The sequence below is a fragment of the Dermacentor silvarum genome, chromosome 3 (genome assembly GCF_013339745.2).
Source record: "Dermacentor silvarum isolate Dsil-2018 chromosome 3, BIME_Dsil_1.4, whole genome shotgun sequence".
NCBI lineage: Eukaryota > Metazoa > Arthropoda > Arachnida > Ixodida > Ixodidae > Dermacentor > Dermacentor silvarum.
This window is the reverse complement of record NC_051156.1, coordinates 175,820,806-175,843,349: the sequence shown is the minus strand read 5'-3', so window position 1 is coordinate 175,843,349 and position 22,544 is coordinate 175,820,806. Positions and strand designations below refer to the sequence as shown.

The following is a 22,544-nucleotide window of genomic DNA, read 5'->3' as shown; positions in this document are numbered from 1 at the left end:
ATACGCATGCGTCTCAGAGTATGGCTTCTAAAATGCTTTAAATCCGACGAAACTACTCAGCTTGATGGCTTCAAGGAAGCTTACCAGAATTTCTTGGAGCCGTCGGGGAGTCAAATGCGGCATTTCACTCGCGAAACAAACGAAGCATTCGCTTGCCACTCGCTGCAGGAAGTTTAGCAACCTCATGAGCAACGTACGCGCGAATGCAAGTGTGTTTAACGCACAGAAGAATTTCTTTGATGAACGTCATCGGCCGCTGCTGAAGTCTCTCCGCTGTCGCAGCTGTGCACAAAAATTCCATGTATCGTCTGTTAAGTGTGACCTTTAAAGCACTACTGCTACAATACTGACTACGCCTAAAGAATAGGTGCTGAAGTGCCAACAACTGCGTTTGAGCAGGATTTGTTATAGCGAATAGCTTTCATTGGCTCTTTCGCCCCTTTTCGTGGTTGGAAGTGGTAGGTCGGTGGTTGCTTGTCGGTTGTTAGTGACCGCTGGAGGTCGGATGTTCACCGCCAACACGAAGGCACCGATGCAAAAGACGCACGCTATCGTGCAACTGAGTTGCGAGGCGCTTTAGTCGCTGGACACCAACTAATATAGCACTACTATACAGCGTTACTTATAGCACGAGCTGTCTTGTGAGTGCTTTGGGGCGTCTGATTGTTCTCATGCTGGAGCGGAGCGCTAGAAAAGGATAGCCCGCGTCTTCTCCCGCCGCCCTCCGCCCCTGTGGAGGCTGCGAGAGAGGAGGGTGGCAGTGCGAGTCGTCTCTATAGCATAGCTAGAGACAGTACACGTATGAACAATCGACATGTATGTTTAGCCAGCTAAACCAGCTGTATGTGACGCAGCCCACACCATCTTTCAAGCACTTAAAGACCTCCATAGAAAGCTCCCCTGCCAGTTTAACCTCCAGGTGCGGATTCATCGTGCACAATTCCGTGACTCGCAAAAATGACGATCCACATCAATGATTTTTGCACCACCGGCTGACAGGTGGAGTACCTGATCAAACCTAATCCTTTATTTCGGGGACACACTCATGTGTCATTAAAAGTCCACACATGCATGCTTGAAGTCCAGCCGTTGCGTGGCTGCGCATGCTGTCTTGGTCAGCGATCAGCAAGTTTTTGTGGACATTAAATGGGTGTGAACTATGTTTTTCTTTTTTTTTCCTGGACAAGTGGGCGCTGCTATCGCTTGCCACGCAGTGAATACTAGCGTGCCCGGACGTAATAACGTCATTGACGACCGACAACGATCGAAGGGTCTAGTTTTGGTTTACGAAAAGGCGGCTTGTGTGCGATGTCTCCTTTACGGGCCATTCCGCCTCTTGCTGGTGAACAGAAATGTTTTGTTTGCACGACCAACCTCCTAATCGTTTGTGGACGCTTCATCCGAACGAGTCTGTGGTGATTCGGACTGCTCCACATACTGGTGCGCGTGGTTTGTAAGTGTGAAGGAGTCTTTGTTGTGTCGACTCAATTGATCGAGTGCTGATAACAGAATAGTAGCAGAATAGTAGAGTTTTCCGTAGTAGAGTGAAATTTTATTCACCATTTGTCGCTTGTAGCTCCGCTTCGTCCCCGTTGCGCAGCCCACTGTTTCTTAGCGTATAGCTGCGTCCATGACTGTAAGTCATCTTTAAAAAATAATAAAAATAACGTTGCCGCGCATACTCTCTTCTGAATCATCGTGAACTGTCGCAAGCGCACACATTCTTTAGCGCCAGCCGCAAGCTTGTAACGATAACCACAGAGAACAAACAGCCAAGCCAATCGCTGGCGCAATAAAAAAAAAATAATTGTTAGTTCTGTTTAGTGTTATCAGTCCAGTTGGGCCAAGCAAGCAGTGTAGCAAATCACATCGTTATTCATTCCAACCATTACAAGCGTGTCATGCACGCTTAGAACGGCAAATTTTTATCCGAACATCGATACATTGGCTTAACTAGGTGAGCACATTAAAATTCATTTTCACGTGTATTACAGAACAGCCCAAAGCAGTATCGCTATACTACTACTTCGGCAGACACGCTTATTCAACCATTCCTGCACCTCTTCAAGTGTGTTACTGCATTGGTATGTTGATAAATTTAGATATAGTGATTTTGATTATAGGAAAAGGGGAAAAGTCGGCCTGAGCTGTTGGCCTACGGCCTGCTGTAATCTTCAGTTGATAAGAGATAAGGAAAGTGAAAGTATAAGGATGAATGACGATGAGAAGGGAAACAGTGATGGCGTGTAATATAAGTTGCACGGCGGCCCCAGCTGCTAGAGCCGCTCGTCCAGTCCAGTGTCCAGTATATAGATATGACATAATAATATTGCCTATTATTAATACTCCTACGTAAACCTTCCTTCTGGAGTATTACTTGCGTCTCTATAGGTCATGTAAAGTGCATGGTATATTGCAGGGCAGTCGCTTAGCGCAGTCATTGACTCGGGGCTGCCGAGTTTGTGTGAATTTATTTCTTTTTCTTCACCCCGGGCGCAGGAAAGATTTAGCTTTCTAAAGCCCGGGGTAAATTGACTTCTGACAGAGAAGTCACTCGTCCCTCGGTGGTTTTCGTTGAGCCTACTCTCCTGCTTAATGAAGACGCTGTTTCCGAGGACGGTTGATTTCATCACGGGTCTGTAGTTGTTCTCTAGAGCTCTGAACGAGTGGTCCACCTTGGTGTACCACGTTGGCGACTCGTTCAGATGTCGCTTGTCACTGTAGTAGGTGTACAGGCTCGACTTAAATTTCGAGCCCACGCTGGAACGAGGCTGACTGGGGTCGTCGACGTTTTGGTTTAGGCGGTAGGAGGCCGGCTTCTGCTGCGACTATGTGAGTGTCGATAGAAGTTGAGTCAGCAACGGAGGAGAGGTAAAGCTGCGCGACTCCCTTGGTGAGTTCGCAAGCGTCGTTGGCGTCCTCTTGGTGTTGGTGATGCCTATTGCACCAAGTCGCCACATCTCCGTCGATTCAGTTTCGCGTGCGTATTGCCTCTGTTCACACGCAAGGAATAGGGCAGACGTGCTGGTGTTCGAAGCAGGTAAACCAGCGGCGGGCCTTAATAGGTAAACGCCTCGCACCATGATCACGCAAGAGCGTCCTTGTCCGAAGAGAAACAGGTCATTTAAAAATATATTTAAATGTATCACCTGAGGCGTGATGAATGGGCGCATGCTATACTCTCATCCTGCTCTCTCTCTCTCTCTCTCTTAAGCATGAAATGCTTTTAGGTCCCCCTGTCGGCGACCTTCAAGTGACCTTGAGGCGAAAACCAGAGCCGTTATCCGGGCATCGTTACGAAAACAAAACGAGATCATTTGTATAGCCAGTCAACTGTTAAGAAAGTGCGGTCTCTGGCCCCCAACCCTTTGTACAGGACCGCATTACATGCGCTAGTTACTGCCCAACAAGTTACAAAAAATATTGCTTCTGAGTTCTTCCTAATGCTTGTTCACGATGTCACTCAAGCTGTAACTTCTAGTACGCTTAAATTTTATTTGTCATTCCCGAACGCGACGTTCAAAAGGTAGATACAGGGCACCATACACTTGATTGTCATCATTTGGCGCTGAGACAAGGTTGCCTGGGCTCTTTTGAACGCCAGCGCTTCGTAAGTTCCGCAGCGCGGGTTTTGCATCGCCTCGAAAGATGGCGCCACGCTGCATGGCGCCTTAGGGAGCCTACATTCAAGCGCTTTTGTAGGCTCCCTATGGCGCCTCCTTCAGGCGCTTTTCTTCTTCTAGCTGGGCTGTGCGTTCGGTCTCCCTGGCGTCTTTCGCTGCCTGTCATGCCACCTTCAGCCGGTTTCCTTCTTCTAGCTGGGCAGCGTCTATGCACAGTACGCGTGCTGCGTACAGTACGCGTACGCGTGAACCAATGCACAGTATGGCGCGTGCTGCGGTGTGGTGTGGCGTGGAAGGGTGTGCCATTGTGAACGTGCACTACACCCATTTTAAGATTGTGGCTAGTATCATCTCCAACCAATGTGATTTGCCGATAGCCATTTCATGCTTGCATAACTCTGGATTGCGGGAGAGCCAGCAATTTTTTATTTCTTGCTATGTCCGTTCCGTTCGTAAACCATCCGGCGGAGTAAGATTCAGCTACATTGACTCGTTCTTTTGTGCGATCCATCCGCGGGGATGTCGCGCGCTCGTGGCCAGACCATGCACTGGTGGATCGGCCGCGGTGTTCCATCGATTGCGACGCTGCAGTATGGCGTGCCGTCACTACGTTGGCGTGCGCTCAGGAGGAGCTGTCATTCGTCCACTTAGGTGCGGCGTTGACATGCCAGCGTTAAACTAACATGAAGACGATAGTTTTAGTATTTATGTTTCCATTCTCGGTATCTTTCGGTGTATTCTCGTATTCGTTTTAGCTAACCGGTGTGAGCGAAGTACTATACAGGCGTGACACCGATAATGTGAATGCGCCCTGCGCATTCTCAAAGTTATTGTGGGTGTTCCCCCATACCTGATACAATTCTGTTGATGTTCATAGCAATTAAATCGAAAACTATTTTGTTTTTGTCCTTGGCACATGCGGAATCGCTTTCCAAATATAGACTCTCGTTCTCTAGGATGTTAGACTTCGTGTATGTTGCAAAACATGTGGAAACTTATTCCTCGTTCGCGAATATTTATGGCAGTGTTCGAAAGATCAAATGAACATTTCTCCGGCTTTGGAGGATATCGTAACGTTCCTTTTCAGCTGCTGTTTCGTCACCTGTTTGCAAAATGTTTTAGGAAGTCTTGACATGATATGTGACGCAAAGCACGCTCAGGCATGTGACATTTAACAGCGAAGCTGTTTAAGCCAGCCGTAATTTGTGATGCGTAGCCGTGGAAGCCATGGCAGCCCGGAAGAGGAGGAGTAAGAGACCCATGTGCACGCGGTCTCCCCCTCGCCAGCTCTCTGTCTTCCCGACCCCTGCCTCTCTTCTCTCCGCAGCACGCTGAGCCAACAGAAAAAAAAAGGCGAAAGCTTGCTCTATAGGCCGCGCAAAGCTCAAGACACCGCGAAGCTGGCCGATTGATATCGAGCGGCTAGCCTCCAGCGCGTTCGGCGTCGACAAGCAGCAGCGTTTTTGGCACTGTGCCAACCTTGGTTAGCCTGCCTGCGTTTGTGGCATGCTAGGAACGCTGTCGCTCGTAGGAACCGACGCGTCCAGCGCTAGCCACGCGAAATTTCGCGAAAGGGAAGGTGCCTCCGAAAATGATCGCTCGAGAATACCTTCCTACATGCGTAGTTAAGTTAAACCAAGTTAAGACCTAGCAGCAACCAAGTTCATACCTAGCAGTAGCAGCCAGTAAGCTTCGCTGTGCCTAAGCTTTGCGCGACCGAGTGCAAACTTGCCTGATTTTTTTCTTCACGGAGCGTATGCTGGAGACATTGCTGTTGACATCGTATCATCGTAAATATGTATTTTATGTTTCCTGATGCAGCGTATTGAATTTCAATTGAAGCATTTGTAAACGACTGCGCTTGCCCGACCCTTTCCAGAACCCTGTTCTTTGTATTCGTAACTAGGGTAAATGTGGTGTGTATGAAATAATACTGTGTTATACATCATTATATACGAGTATGGAAAAGGCGGCTCTGTATGGGTTTATTGCAGCGGACAAGGAATATGAGAAAGAGAGAGAAGTGATAAGCCGTAATTCCAACCACTGAAGAAATAATTTCACGCTCTCAGAAGCTGTATTCAATGTGACCCCTTAAAACTATTTTGTGAACTCGGAGGGTAAGCCCATAACCCAACTTTTCTTTACCGCGAGGAAAATACCATTCCAGATGCATGACAAAGCATCCGCTTCAGAGCCAAATGGTTCTTGCCTCGATCCCACATAAATTCGTGACCTGTTGTGAATTGCGTTCATCTGAATTTTATTTTGGTTTCTAAGGCTTCCAGCGCGATGTTGGAAGAACACGTAATGGGACAAGGTATCGTGATGTTACAGGAATGCACGAATACCGAGCTCTTAACAGCTCAGTGCCATATGGCCAACAGTCGCCTATTCGAGGCACAACGCTATTAATGCAACTTACGTCCTACATAAAAGCTTTTTTTTTTTTCAATCCTGTGCACATATTCCTGTCGACACGCGGGTAGGTTTGACCTTCATTTTGCACTCGCATCGTAAACAAGCCAGAAGCTTGTGATTTATGATGTCGTATGGCTGAAAACGTAGCGGGGCGGATGTGAAACGATTGCTTTGGCGGTGAACTGACGGCCTGCGTTCATGAGTCTTTCATTGGCCGGTGTTTAGCTGCACACCACACTCTCGTATAAGTAAGTGCAGTGATATGATGGAACAGACTTGCCGTAGTGTATTTTTAGCGCAGTTGCAAAAAATGAGATAGCCCACGAAAAAGCCATTTGCCGAAACAAGCAAAGTGACGCGAAAAAAAAATAAGGAACAGTGACGAGAGTTCCATCTCTTACTGTCGCTTCTATGCATAAAAATTCTGGCGTCCGTCATTTTTTTTCTTTTTTTTATTTCGAAGTAGGCTACTTCGAGGCATAGGGAAAAAATGCTTTAAAAATTAATATAACCCCGCATCGCGCAGGATTGAAGTCCAGTAAGCCTCAGTAGTGACAATTTGCTCCTTTACATAAGCTACCTGCATGGAGATCTCTGACTGTCGCTCGAATGAAATATAGTGTCCATTTCGGTGAACTTTAGCAACTGCCTGTCAAGGCTTTAGTGTTTGGCGGCATGTTGTGTTTTCTCACGACAAGCTCCCAATCAGTGAAGACAGATAATAATTCTAAAAAGAGTTAGGCTCGTCCTCACAAGAAAGTTCTTACGCTAGAGCTGTCCATATGAGCAGATGGCAGCTATACGCATTGTTGGACATATTATAATGGAAGCAGGCTATGCAACGCCAAATAGCGCTCAAACACAGTGTTCTCCCAATTTCTTTTATACACAGTGCCAAAACGAGGCGCTCAGCGTAGCACGGAATAATAATGTGGCGAATTGTTCGCAATATGCAAGTAGACAATGCATGTAGGGCCATGAAGCACAGTTTTTATGGACATGCACATTGCGTGGAGACCGCAGACTTGAAGAAAAACGTGCGTAAAATACTAAGGCGCCGTGCTGCGTGCAGACGTTCATGTGTCGCTCCGACTTTAGGACCGCACTTTCATATTATTGTGCACCTATTCGCACACAAAGAATTAAATTGGTTTGGAAAAACAGCTGATTTGTAACACACGTCGCATACGCCAACTGCGAATGCGTTCTACCAACACCACCTAGAACAAGTGGTTCGACCCGTCAACCTCAATACTCCTTTTCTTTCCTTGTACTCTTGCTCGAAGGTGACGCCACGCCGTCCACGACATGATGCGATCACTGCCGCAGTGCCATCTACTGTCTAGCAGCGCGCCTCCGGCCATGCGGTACAGCTGGAAACGGCTGAGTCCATTGCGTAGAACACGTGCAAAATGATAGAAGGCTGCGAATCAAAACACAGTTCGACTCCGGATATGCATATCAAGGATAAGCATATCCTTCGTTGTTTAGATAAGCTTGTGGATTAGTTTCGTTGTTTAAAGAACGCCGGATGCGTCGTAATAATTTAAATACACTTCGATAACGCTGCCTCCTACCGTTGCTACCGCTTAATGTGCTCGGTTTACCTCATTAGTACTTCTCTCTCTCTCTTTCTTTTTCTATCCCCCTAAGCCTTTCCCCCCTGCAGCGTAGCCAACCAGAACAACCTCTGGTTCTTCCTGTCATACATTCTTTCTATCTCGCTCTTGCCTTTACTGTATTGCGTGAGAAGCGTTATTTGCAAAACGGGTTTGACGGCATAACTATTTTCTTTCTTATAGCCATGCCAAGTTACGGTAAGGCTGCGACGTTGGTTGTGTACTATACGAAACGGGAAGAAAACTTGTTGCAACTAAGAATTTTGGATAAGAAGACATTAGGCTCCGTTTTCTTTTCCTTCGTTCTAAGGCAATATGACGGCGTACCGGCGCCGCATTTCGCAATGTGACGGGATTACAATCATGCTATATATGCGGAATATGGGCGTGCCATAGTGCTTATATCTGGTGCATATATCCGCCTACACTGCGCGTGCATTTCGTTTCGTGTGCCAATTCTACCCTCAAGATAAGAAAACGACAATGACTGTGCAACCGGCTACGGAGTGGTATAGGACACAATAAACCTATTGTCAGAAAATATACGAGCCGTTATGCACGCAGTGTGCGGAACGAAACACCTTCCTATGCACCTGTGGGCGTCGCTTCTTCCAACATTTATGAACGTGTAGCATTGCACGTAAAAAAAAACATGGACAAAAGAAAGAACACGGTTTACACACACGAAGCGCAATCCTTGCTTCTTTTGTCCATGTTTTTTATGCGCAATACTACACGTTCATAATGATAAACCAACAAGCCCAAGCTGAAACCCTACTGAAGCTCCATCATTTGTTTTGTGTGTGTGTTTTTTATCATCGTGGCCGTTTCCGCAATTCTTTTACAGCGAAGCTGTATACCTCCACCAGCCAAGGAAGTTTTCGTGGTGTTGGCGTAAGCAAAAAACACCAAGCTAAAAATTGAATACAAACAGCATATCTCCTTTGAAGTCCGGCATACAGCTTACAGCTCAGCACTCTTTTTCAAAAGAAAAAACACAAATTCAGCATCAAAACCCACATCATGGATGATGAGGCGCGTGTGAACAATGGGAAGGCCCTCCGACGCGTACCGGTAAAGATTAGGTTTGCAGTTGCTTCGAAAGGGGTTGACGTCATTCAAAACCCTCGTGTGAAGTGCAAACCGTATAATGTATGCTAATAACGTCGTGCTTGCAGCACAGGCTGCAGGACAGGGTGTTCAGCTTATGAAGCCGACAGAACGGAATGAGGACCCGGAGCTTCACAGACTAGCCGGCGGTAAACGACAGCGACAGGCAGGAAAAGCCTGCAGTCAGGCGAGTGTTTCGTCTAATGGCTGTCGCCGGTCTGGAACCCGCGAGCACAGTGAGGCGACCCTTGCCTTTAAATACGCCCCGTGTTTCAACTGTGAGAAAAAAGTAGCAGTTTCACCCGAAAGGCGAAGCTTCGATTGCGATAGCAAATTAGTGAACAGCTATACGAAGCAAGGACAGTAGTTTTAGTGGCCGTATAAACTTGTAAACGTAGGCATACTAACTAAATTAACAAGCATGGTGTCACGCGCCCACAAGCAATCATGAACACAACTCACGCAATGACCGTGGAAGCTCGCCGTCAAAACACTGGAGTGAGGAAGCGCGGCCGCAGCAGCAAGCTTATTGACCCTCGTGCTGCATCTCGCATCAATGCGAACTAAGCCGCGAAAACACAGCGCATGGCGGATGGTGTCCTCGTCTCAGATATATATATATATATATATATATATATATATATATATATATATATATATATATATATATATATATATATATATATATATACAGTGGCCCGGAGTAAAACGCTCCCCCCCCCCCTCCGTACCCAGATCCGGAGCTTTGCGCGTGATCGAAACGGCGCGTTTCCTTCCCGCTTTTCCCCCTTGTGTGCGCGAGATTGAGCCACAAGCTGGGGGCCGTATTCTGAAACGTTCCCCTAGGCGAAATTTCTTTTTTCGCTTTCAGGGTGCGCGCTGATTGGCTGGTTGAGCAAAATGGAATGACGTCGGGCTCAACCACCCAATCAGCGCACGCCTGAAAGCGAAAAAAGAAATTTCGCCTAGGGGAACGTTTCTGAATACGGCTCCTGGCCCTGCCTTCCAAAATCCCGCTTGGCGTTGTCATACTATTTGGGTTCGTTGTCTATAGCTGGGAAGCTCACACTCCCAGTTTCATACTGCGACACGACTATCACGATGTCACTGGCCGTAGTTCACGTCTTCGGACCGAGCCTGTGCGGCCGTGATCTCACCGGGCAGTAAAGAACGAAGGTGCTGCAGTTTTGAGTGTGTGCAGCGTTAAGGAACAAGGGCAAAACTAGCAAGCGATCCTGTGTGAGTACGAGGAGGATTTTTGAAACTGGGCTTGCTCTGTTCAAGGTTCCGCCCACTCATCTGTACATAAAGGAGGATGCGGTTCTAATTTTTTTTCAAATGTAGGCCACTTCCGCATACGATGAGAGAAAAGGTTTCTAACGAGCTCGACATGCTTGATAAATCCGGAGTGCTGTCCCCGGTGGCTCACTCTCAGTGGGTGACGCCGATAGTTCCTGTAATGAAGAAAGACGAAGCAGTCCGATTGTGCCGCGATTGCAAGCTAACGGTAAACGCCAGCTGTGTGACGGAGCAGTAGCCACTCCCGGTAATAAACGACCTTTTTGCAGCACTGCACGAGGGTGACGTTTACAGAACATTAGACCTTCGAGACGCCTACAGCTAGGTTCGCCTGGGTGAGCTGTCGAAGCTGACTGTCATAACACAAATCGGTAATTATTCTGCTATAATCGCCTGAATTGGTGTGTCTTCTGCCCCAGCTATTGTTCAGCGAACAATCGACAGCGTGCTAAACGGGTTGCCGGGAGTTCAGGTGTATCTGGACGACGTTCTGATTGCAGAGAAGTGGAATGACGGCGGAAAGAACCTCAAGGCGGTTTTTTGGCGCTTTCGAGAGTACGGCGTCAAGCTAAGGACGGACAAGTACACCAGCAGGATGCCTGAGGATTCGTATACCTTGGACAAAACATCAGTACTGGAGGGCTCTAGCCTCTGGAGAAGAACGTGGACGCTACCATGACGGCGCCAACAGCCAAGAACGTTAGCGAATGGCGTTCCTAGTTGTGTCTTATCACGTATTACAGCAAGTTTCTTTCCGATATGGCCAATCTGCTATCCCCGCTCTACGACTTGCTTATGAATGAACGTCGCTGGAATTGGAACTCTCAACAACAGGAAGCATTTAAAAAGTCAAAAAACGCCATATGCAATGCCAAAATGCTTACCCACTTCAATCCCTCACTGCTACTGCGCTTGGAGTGCGAAGCGTCACCGAACGCAATCGGAGCCATGCTTTCCCATCGCATTGGCAATGTTGACAAGCCTATAGGCTTTCGTTCTCGAAAACTTTCCAAAACGAAAAAGAATTATTCACAACTTGAGCGTGAAGCATTGGCCCTAGTGTTCGGGGTATCATAGTTTAGGGACTACCTACTGGGGAAAACCTTCACCTTGGTCACCGATCCCAAGCCGCTGGTGGGCCTATTTCTTGAAGATCAGCCCTCGCCCATCATGACCGCTGCAAGAATTCAGCGTGGGTCCTTGCTGCTGGGAGCATACCAGTACAAGATAGAGTATGAACCTGGCTCGGACAACCAGATTGCAGACGCACTAAGCCGGCTTCCTCTAGAGACCAACGAGGCCCCATCGGAAGAGCTACACGAGTGCGTGCACTCGCTGGAGCAGGTGGATGATACGCCTCTTTCGTAGCAAGCAATGAGAGAGTTGATCCAGAAAGACCAAGTGCTCAGAAATGCCAAGTCCTACGTGCTTCATGGTTGTCCAAAGGAGCGCGCAATGTACCCGATCCGTCGTTGGAACCATAATACTTCGCGCGAAAACCTGCGCTGAGCGTTTACGAAGGTCTTGTTTACTCGGGTCGCAGAGCTGTGATTCCCGAAGCTGCTAGCGGCGACATGTTGCAACTCCTGGACCAGACGCACCATGGAATGTCTGAAATGAGGGCATTTGCGCGTACGGTCGTGTTGTGGCCCGAAATCTACGAAGCTATCGAACAAATGAGTAGGAATTGCAGTACATGTGTGCAAGAAAGCACAATACCACTGGCGAAAGTACCAGTAAGCTGGCCGCAAACGCACGATAATTGGTCACGTGTACTTTTGGATTATGCTGGTCCACTGAACAACACCATGATCCTAGTGGCCAAAGATTCACATTCCAAATGGATCGAAGCAATTCCAGTGCGTCATGCCACAGCGCAATCGACAGTTACATTGTTGCGGGAAATCTTCTGCAAGCTGGGCATACCAAGAACCATTGTAATGGACAATGAAACTCGGTTCACGTCAGAGACATTGACCAGGTTTCTCAGTAAAAATAACGTCAAGCATTTTCGTACGCCACCATATCACCACCAATCGAACGGGCTTGCTGAACGCGCCGTGCTGAAGCTGAAAGGCGACCTCAAGCAGGTTCGGTCAGGTGACCTGTCTGAGCGATTGGTTAAACTGCTCTTTAGCTACCGTATAACACCCCTGGATGACGGGAGGTAACCGTCGCAACGCCCATTGGAATGTCAGATCCGTTCTCGGTTAGACACATGCCTTCCAATGCCCTCAACCTTTGCGATCTGTCCACAGGCAGATCGAGCAAGCAAGCTGGACCAAGGCACTCCTGTTTGGGCTCGCAACTTCGGAGAAGGAGAAAGATGGCTGCCAGCCACAGGGAAAGAAACGAGGGGTTCCCAAATTATCAGCGTTGAAACGGCAGAGGGGGAGCAGCAGCGTCACATGGATTAAGTTCGTCCTCGATACAGCCCCGTGCCGGTTCAACCTTCGCAACATAGTTTCCTACAATAATCACTAGAGGGAACTCTGGAGCTTCGATCATTCAGACACCGACGGGAATCATGGGTAGTACGTGGATTTGTCCGATCTTCGTGCTTGTGCCTTCAGACGTTCTTGTGGCTTCGTTTATTACGCTTTATCTGGGCCTAAATTGGCCTTAATTTCAAAGAAATTTATACTTTTTTAATGCAGAAGGTAATAAGACGCTGCAAGCGCGCATAATCACTGCTGAATGCAGTGGTTCCGCTTGTCCACGCGTCGGTGGCGTAATGGTTTCCATATCGGACTTCAGTATACTAGAGGTCCGGCGTTCGAATCCTGCCGTCGTACAATTTTAATAATGATTCCGTCATTATTTATAACGCTTTACTTTCTTTAAAATGATCACTTTGCAAAGTCGCGAAGCCGTTTAAAGCCATAATGACGAAGTTTAGGCCGATCCATGTACACTACCCATCATTCACATGCTGGCTACACTGCCCTGCTTGCAGCATCCGAGGAGCCACAGTTCCCTCTAGTAGTTGTATGAAACCCTATGCTTCGCAAGACCAAAATCGAGGTGCTGCATGGTGTGCCGACGCTATCAGATTGGGCTGAACGAGCTGCGCTTCGTCGATCGAATCCGTATAAGGAAGCCCGTACAGCGGTACTCACCTTAAGGAGGGAAGAGTGCTGCAAAGTGAAATTGATAACGAGGGCAGAAAACAGCGTTTGCCGTGACGTCGGGCTCACCTCCTCACACATGCCACAGCTGCTTGATAACGGCTTTGAAAAGGCTATCACTGGATAAACGATGCGTAGTGTTTCCGTTCTTATGTGTGCGTTATTACGCGCCTGGCCGCCCGGCCGAATGCCGCAGAAGTTACATTGTAACGTGTATAGGAGGGAAATATCCTGAAGAACATAAAAACATCACATATCATTAAAAAAAACACGTATAGGAGGGAGAGATACGCAAACACGGATACGTTCGCCTGATTTGCACAGTGACGGCAGAAAGGAAACAAGCGCGCCCACCTTGCGGTATTTCCGCCTTGCGCAGATGTTGGGGCTGCTTGTGCAGGCTGGAAATGACAGCATGCACGGACGAGTTGCACTGGAAGTGGCGATAGTTGAACGCCTGCCTTTTTGTCAGCGCGTGTGCTGACAAACATAAATACAGAACTGCGAGGGAGTAGGAGTCCTAGGATTTTGAGGAAGGAGGTGACCCCGAATGATGGAGGAGGGAAGATACGTAGCAACGACTGAGCGCGCTCGTATGAAACGATCGCCCGCGGTGCCGAGCATGCATCGGTACAGGCTCTTGTGAGAAACGTGGAAGGCGAGCGAACAGGGACCGTATTCACAGAAAGCTTTTACGCTGCTATATTACGCTGCTATAAAAGCTTCATCAAAGTCACTCCCTCACCAGAACAGGAATTGGCCTCCCTGGTGCAGTATTCGGCCACTACCTCCCTCATGACTGCGACAGCTCGACAGCTAGGGGTTATTGGAGATCGCAGGGAGAGGCCTTCGTCCTGCAGTGGACATAAAATAGCGAGGAATTCTTGCGCCGTCTGCTAGCTGTTTCCGGTTCGAGTCAGCGCAGCCGCCGCCACCGCTTCGCCGTTGAAGTCCATTGATGCGCTTGCAGCCAGTTCGTCTTTCTTAGGTTTTACGTGCCAAAACCAGTTCTGATTATAAGGCACGCCGTAGTGGAGGGCTCCGGATTGATTTTGACCACCTGGGGTTCTTTAACATGCACTACAACGCCAGCACATGGGCGTTTTCGCATTTCGCCGCCGTCAAAATGCGGCCGCCGCAGCCGGTATTCGATCCCGCGAGCTCGTGCTCAGCGGCGCAACGCCTTAGCTGACTGAGCCACTTGCGCTTGCAGTCCGGCTTTGTCCCACTCGAAGATTACCCGGTTGCAGGTGCCTAGCGAAACTATCGTCGGCTGTTCAGCCGTTGGCTGCTCAAATTCAAGCGTTATAGGTGAACGCATGTAACTACTGCCTTGCAGCAACCCTTGCTGAGTCAGCTGTGCACAAGCATCAGAGGAATGGCTGCCACTGCCAAAACTGTAACAATGCAGAGACCATCCATGAACAACAAGAAAATGAACGTACAGTGTCACTTATCAGGCGGCGATTAGCTGTGTAAGGGCCGACACGGAATGATTCCCCAAGATATTTCTTTCTCTAACATTGACTCACGTAAGCAGAACTATTTCATTACTCGCATGAACATATAGAGGTTCTATAAAACGAGGCTTTACGGCGCGAATTTAAGCGGGACACGGCGAGATACATATATAATACTCGTAACCAACTAGCCCACCTTAGCTCGTTCAGCACAGATAGCGATAATACGCAGCCGTAATATAACGGCGATACGGCCATTGTTGACAAAAAAGCAAGAACGTCTAACTACGTACCACTTCAAATGAACCTAGAGTTTCGACCGAGAAATGCCGTTGACAGCGCGCAAAGTTATCATTTTCAGCGTTGGCTGCGCCGTTATACCGACGATGTCGGTTTTTAGCTACGATCACAGAGCAGCATGCACCGCTGTAGCCATCGCCTCAGCATCCGATTTTCTAAGTAATGCTTCTATACGCTTGATAAATTATCGGATAACGATAAATTTTTCACCCGTCTGACTGACCCGCAGGCAGAGCAGTCAGTGACGGTGCGTCCAAGCAACGGTAAATGTCGTAGAGCTAAACCTCGAAGAAGCAAAAAAGGCTGCCAAAACAAAAATCATAGTTCGTTTATGAATAAAAGCGTATCCTTGCCTTTCCTGGCTCGTCATCGTCGCGTCCAGAGTGAACTGAAACCTAGAAATCAGCTGCATGAATTGAACGACATTTACGGTCGACAAATCGGACGGAAAGCTTCGCACCACTTACAGGTGGAACCGCGTAGAAAAACATATGCGCCGGGCATGCCGCCGATGCCGCCACGTCGTCCGTGGAACCGGAAGCTGCTAGCAGATGGTGCGCCCCACAATTCCCTGCGATTGCTCGTTTTACGGGTCACCTATTCTTCGTAAGAGCGAATTCCAGCCAACCCGGATTCCGGGCATACTCTAAGCGGAGGCGGCGGGCCAATGCAAAGAGCACTTACGAACGAAATGCTTTGTTAATTCCGCCCCACAAGCACTTAATGCAGCGTGAATTTTTCGTGTTTGTAGGAACCAAAAGAAGAAAGAAAATAATAAATTTTGGGGGTCTGGTTGCAAGATTCAGAAAAGTTGCCAAAAATTTGTGACGTTCTGATCTCAGGCGTAGGAACATGTGCTATTTGGAAACTTGACACTCCTGTACCCGTCCTCATCTTTTTCATAAAGGGCTGGAAATACCCAGCTAAGTGTGTGATGATGTTTAATATATTGAAGTTACCTGGCCGACCGATTCATCTCTTTTACTTTATTCAATCAATAGGTAGAGCGCCCAAGAAGGCATTTTTGACGGTGGGGAAAGGTTGAAAAAAAAACATCCAGGGTTTTACGTGCCAAAGGAGCCATCTGATTATGAAACAGCCGCAGGGGGACTCCGGCTCAATTTTGGCCACTTGTGGTTCTTGAACGTGCATAAGTACAGGAGTGTTTCTGCAATTCAGCTCCATTAAAATATGGCCGCCACGGCCGCGATCGAATCCGCGAACTCGAGCTCGGTATCGCTACGCCATAGCCACTGGGCTACCGCGGCGGATATGGTCGAGAAATGTAAGACTCCTTTATCGAGTTGCAGTGATAACCTTGATTGGCACCTTTAAAACCCATTTTGCATCTAACATACTTATAGCTTTTTTTTAAGGTATCTGTGAAGAAGCTGTGCCGCGAAAGCAGCACAACCACCTACTCCCTGATGAGCAAGAAATTTTATTGCTTATTTTCTACCTCAATGTAGCACAAACTTAATTGGAGAAATAAACATTACCGTTAATATTGTACGGCTTTAAGCAGAATGCGCTGACAGCTCAATAGCTAAGAAATTTGCTGGCACAGGACGGAGTCCACTGACGCAGAACTGCGATAACAAAAGGTCCCTGGGAGATGCCTTCGTCTACTTCACCGGATAATGAGGACCAATACGCAAGGCCGATGTTCATCTGGAACGAAAGGCTTATCCGGAGTTTTACTGCGAAAGCAATTACAGTGACTCTCGAGTCGCGATCGCACCGCCGCCACCGCCGCTCTGCACTGAGATCGACGGGGCATGCAGGATACGCGCGCTGTGGGTTGGGGAAACCTCCAGAGACGCCCACCCCAGTGCGTGCGGCTGCAAGAACGACGACGCGAAGCGGATGCAAGGTCACGTGCCAATGAAAACTGCTCCACCCGTGACACGAGCGTTCGCGCACACACATGAGCGTTCCTGAGCAGCTGTGTGCATCACACAGCTGCTCAGGTATGTGTGCATCCGCACGGATGTGCATCCACACGGATGCACACATCGCACGGGCAGCAAACATAAAGTTAAATCTGTCTAATCCTCTCAATAGGAGCTGCCAATTGCCGACAATTTCAATGCGAAGCATCATTTGCTTCAGTCTTAGCTCTTTGCGTAGGTAGGTATAGGTTCCTGTCCCGCCTTGCTTTAATACAAAGAAAATAATGGATGGCCGATGCTGGAATCAAACCGCTGCCTGTGGAGCACAGCAGCCCGGTGCTCTAAACTCGAGGGCAACAATTGCACGCCTGCTGCTCTGGTTCCAAGGGCAGCCAGCTCTGTGAAACAGTCCACCCGCCGTGACTGCGTAGTGGCATGGCGTAGTGACTTTGGCGTTGAGCTGCTAAGCCCGAGGTTGCGGGATCGAATCCCGGCCACGGCGGCCACATTTCGATGGGGGCTGTAAGCCTGCTGCGGAAAATCGCGAATTGTTTGTTTAATTATTGCTCGGAAAGCTTGGGATCGGCGTTTCCCTTCATCCTGTTCTCGCCGAACGAAACGGATGCGATGAAAGGGCATAGAGAAACGGCTAGCGGTTTGTAGCCGATGGTCCTTGCTTGACGAGCGAAGCACTATGGGATAATTGATGGTCAGCGGCGGACGCCTGTTACGGCGACGGCGCAGAGATGAGGCAGGTTCGCGGCTCAGGACACTTCCCGATTATACCCGGCAAGTGGAGGGGCGATTAGAGCCGGCTGGCACTGAGCAAACGTAGGGGACGCATGACGACGCCATTAGAACCCGATAGTACACAAAGCTGACCTCAAGAGGAGTGATATCGGTGCTTCGTCGCGTACATCTTGTGCGGTCATCCTGACAGCAAAAGCTAAGAGGTACGTGACTGCCGCTGGCTCCTGAGGTGCGCGTGCCAGGCGTGTCATCGGCACAGAGCGCGTGAACGCAGTAGCCATTATTCGCCGCGTGCACCTTTGCATAGTGACCGTTTTAATGCGATAGCGTTAAGGGCCCGTGTCGCAGAAAACCCTGCGTCGGCGTTACGCATCGGCGTCTGGCGGAAATAATCATGCCGAACCACATCATCCGAAACCACCCCGACCGGGCGGACCCATCGCGTGGCGCAAGGCTTTAGCGAACAAAAATTGAATTTCTCAAAGTAAAATCCGTCAAAAAAAATCGTGAAGTACGACTTAACCAGAACGTACAGACGGGATAGAGTCGGATTGTCATTTGAATATACAAGAAAAAAACCTGGTAAGCAGCCAGGAATCTTTGGATGATAAAGCGTTCCACTCTTAAAGGCGAAGCTTAAGCGTCCTCCAATTCTGATGGTGGTTCGCTGTACCTTGGTTCTAGGCAACAGAGGAATGTTTAAAATCGATCCTTTCTAAATTTTGACCCCGCGCCCCATGTCACCGAAAATACAATGTCGGCGTCAACGGCGTCCAATTACTCTATCGGGCTCCAGTATTAAAGACGAAGCTTAACCGCACTCGAAGTTTTTCCAACGCTTCTCGGAGACCGTTGCCAATTGACCGTCGTGAAAAGCTTCTCTGAGCACGCATTTACTGAATAAGGCTACGCGAGCCTAAAGTGTCGGTTTACAGCTTTCATTGACGTATGGCCCGCAGCTGCTACGCTATCGCTTTTTTCAAAGGGTACGAGTGGGCAAGGGGTCAAAGCATAGCTTAATCGCTTTAGTTTGCAGGTGCTGCCCGTTTATTAGCATTTTATTGTGCCCATTGTGTTGCGTGCTGTGGCTTTTAGCGGGAGTTCACGTGCTATGCATTTGTCACCTTCTCCCCTTGATGCGTTGTTTTTTTTTTTTCTTGCATGTTGTTTTGAGGATGAAGAGAAAAACACCGTAAACGGTGGTAAAGGAAAGGGCGCTTGGACGAAGCACAATGCTGGAAATACCGGCGACTCACTCACACAAGGATCCCAGTACAGGATTAGTGGATTAGTGATCGATTGGTGCGCCGGTGGGCCACTCTGATAGCCACTCGGTGGTGATTGGGCTGTAAATGTTTGGGGCGGGGTACCGCAGGGTAGAAGACGTGGCCCCGTGGTCCCGACCAAGCGTTCTGGATACAACTTGCGGGGCTATCCACCATCGGCTCTGCCGACATAGGGTTGCCCTATGTGTGCCAATTCCACCTTGCATCTCAATTTGTACTTTCTGTAAATAGTTCTTGCAAATACAAAGTGTCTTCAAGTTTTATCTGCGTCGGCTTAAATCCATCCGAAGCCTTCAGCGAACGTATCGCCGCTATCCTTAGTGGCAGTACTTCTCGCTTGCGTAAACCGTTCCTGGCGGTGCGTCTCGGACGCTCAAGGGGAGGAGTGGTACAAGAAGAACCTTTCTGACATTACTGGGGCGAAATGCAAAAAACCCCGTGTACCGTGCATTGGGTGCAGGTTAATGTACCCCAGGTGGTCTAAGTTAATCCGGAGTCCTCCACTATGGCGTGCCTCACAATGCTATCTTGGTTTTGGCACATAAACCCCCGGAATAATTTTTTTTCTTTGGAACACTCCTCGCGTGCGCCACCGGCCACTTTCTCGTCTTCTTTCCTTGTGACAGCTCACGCTTTGTGGCTCCGAGACCGGTGCGCGTCCTGCAGGACCTAAATAAAGTTTTTCCAGTCCAGTCCAGTCCCGTGCACTTTCCCCAGCACTTTCCTCTAAGGAGTTTACGTAATGTAGAAACTCTGTGACGCTTTACCAACTTCATGGTCGCCCAAGTTAATTATGTTTTGACATTTTTTCGCTTGCGTGCAAATGCCATGTTCATCTTAACATACACCACCTGACATAGCTATAGGTACTTACTATTGTATAACACGTAGTCGCTGATGACGTCACAATCCGTGTTTTTCTCGCTCGTTCACTACCCATGTGGAACCCAACAATCGTCATGTCGTAAGCTCGCGTCCAACGCGGGCGAGGATATGCCTTTTCTGCCACGCGATCGTCTTCGACGTGGTCGTCGTCGGGCCGCTGTCGTCGCACACACGTACGCTCGCTACCCACAAACACAACTACTCAATTTACGCAAACATATGGTTCATCCGGTAAGGGTTTGCGGAAGCCCCAGTAAAGCTGGATAGCCAGGTACCTGCAAAATGCTTCGCATAACATCGATTCCCACAGTGCGTGGGATTTGCTCAATTTTTACGCGCAAGCGTAGATAGCCCGTCTGAGAAATCGGCGAGATTATGTTTGAAGCCGCAAGGGAACCGACCGCCGGAGAAGGAAGGCACGTGGAGGTAAAGCAGAGAATCGCCGCGTTCGCGCTCTTCATGTTTTTGCTTGGACGCCGCGGCGCTAGCTGTGCATGTTCGCAGCGTCTCTTCTTTGCATGTGTAGCACATGCGCTTTCCCTGTGCACAGCATGCGTCGCAGAGAGAGAGAGAGAGAGATTGTGGTTGCGAAGAGTCGAGATGCATGCACCACGAACATGCGCAGCGAGCACCACGCCGTCCATACGCTTGCGTGTAACCCGCACTCACGAAGTGAAACGTCACTGCAACTTTTTATCAGTCGTGCATAGTGGCGTCTCGTACTCCTCCGAGGTGTGACGCCTGCAACGACGCTGCCGGCGTTCGTCATCACGCTAGCGTTGTGACAAGTTTGTGTCTGCCCGGGCGCTATTGCAGCGTCATGCCATGTCACCTCCGAAGTACTGTGCGAGGAGCGTGAGTGCTATGCTAAAGCTTGCTATCGCTTTTACATGCCATATATTGCCTTCGGGTGAAAGTGCCAGTTTTTCATAAAACATTCGTATTAGAAATACTTCTGACGACAATAATCAAAAAAGAACTATCGGAGCCATGGGTTTGTTTATTTTTTCTCTGCAGCAAGGGAGATAGAATACCGTCGAGAAACGGCGGATCCTGCTGATGGCAAATGCGCCGATCATAACAGCTGTGCTCTCCGATGAAAATGCAGTGGAAATTCACTCAATCGCTCCGTAATGACGACAGTCTCACGATACAGACGCGCACAACACGAATCGAGATCATTAAATTTCATGCTGCTAGGGAGCCTCGTATGTTTGACGCATATGCTTGACGGAACACCGAGATTGGATTGGATTGGAACACACTTTATTTGTGCCTGCAGGTGGGCACTCGCACGCCCCAACGAGGGCCTACGTCGTCTACGAGGTTGCCGTTACTCGACGCTGATCTCCGCTCGCCTTTGCCGGCCCACTGGGTCCCTGCCTTTCGAGCACCCCGAGGACCTGCTGGACGGCCCAGAGATGTTGTTCTTGGTCGCAGCTCTTCGCGGCTGCCTTGAGCCGCGGCGGGATTATTCTTAATCTTGCTTCCTCTGGGTGTTTGATGGAGTCCCACAAGATGTGCGTGAGATTTGCCGTCTTCCTCCGGCAGACCTTACATTTATCGGTCGGGTATGTCTCGGGGTACATGCGTTGCATCAGTCCCGGGCTCGGTAGCGATCCGGTCTGGAGCTGTCTCAGTAGTACCGCCTCTGCTCTACTCAGCCTCGGTGCGAGGGGTGGGAGAGTCCTGCCAGCCAGGCGGTAGGCCTTCGTGATGTGGTTATAGTACAGTGGCTAGCCACTGTAGTTATAGTCCATCATGCGGTCCTTGGCTCCGAACCACGTCGGAGGGTCTGTTGCCAGGGTGCGGTTGGTTAGCGCTCACGCCGCTGTGCGTGCCGTCTCGTTGTGGTTGTCATTGCATTCCGACGAGTCGCCCGCGTGCGCCGGGAACCACTTGATTTTCCCTTTTCTGTCTTGCAGTTTGGCCGAACACCGAGAGAATATATAGTCACCTAAAGAACAATTTGGCAAAAGGGCCTGAGGCCCTGTGATTCAAGTGTAAAGCCCACACAATGCGTATGACGGTGGAGTCGCCTGCCTCACCTCAAAGAGCGTACCTCGGGCTCAACTCAAACAGATACGTGCATGCATTTCATTACTAAGTGTGCAAATGCAACACCGCTAACTTGTAGCATACTCACTTGTAGCCTAGTTATGGTCGATTAATTTTAGAGCCCAGCTCTAAGACGACCGTTCCTGCGCTGAGCGTCGGCGTGCCTCATCGTACCTCGAACCGAGCGAACGAGCACACGAACCGAGCGAACGAGCATTAAAGCGAACGCGGAGCGCAGCGGGCGATGAAAGAAAGCATGAGGTGGAAAGCGCGGGGTGAGCGGAGGGGAGACCGCCTGCGCATGCGCTGAGTTGCCGGCAACCACGGCATCCGTCACCCGTACGTGGGCGATCTCATCTGCGCTTCCGAAGGGGGGCAGGGTGACGTGAGGCGGGGAGGGCTACGCTCATCTGCGGCGTCAGCAGTGTTGCCAATTTAGCTATTTTGTAGCTAGATCTAGCGACTTTTGGACTCAACTAGCTACCAAAAATTTTTTTAGCTACGAGTAGCTGTTTTAGCAACTTTTTTTTCAAAATCTAGCTCCTGATCTAGCTATTTTAGTTAAGTCTAGCTTTAGTTAACGGCATTTCGGAATCACTATCCTGGTGTAAAAAAAATACTTGCTACACATATGCTACACATGATGAAACTGATGATGATTATTTAATGGCATCCCCTTTTAAACGGGGCGGTGACAAATAGTCACCTAGCCT

General features: G+C 49.1%; 1 protein-coding gene across 1 annotated transcript in view; it reads right to left on the bottom strand.

Moving 5' to 3' along the window:
• The window catches only part of LOC119446131 (beta-1,4-N-acetylgalactosaminyltransferase bre-4), a 57,201-nt gene extending 56,514 nt beyond the window's left edge, over window positions 1-687 (bottom strand). The window contains exon 1 of the mRNA XM_049663934.1: window positions 85-687. The gene's annotated coding sequence lies outside the window, so the exon portion shown is untranslated. The remainder of the gene's footprint in view (window positions 1-84) is intronic.
• Between the last annotated feature and the right edge of the window lie 21,857 nt (window positions 688-22,544).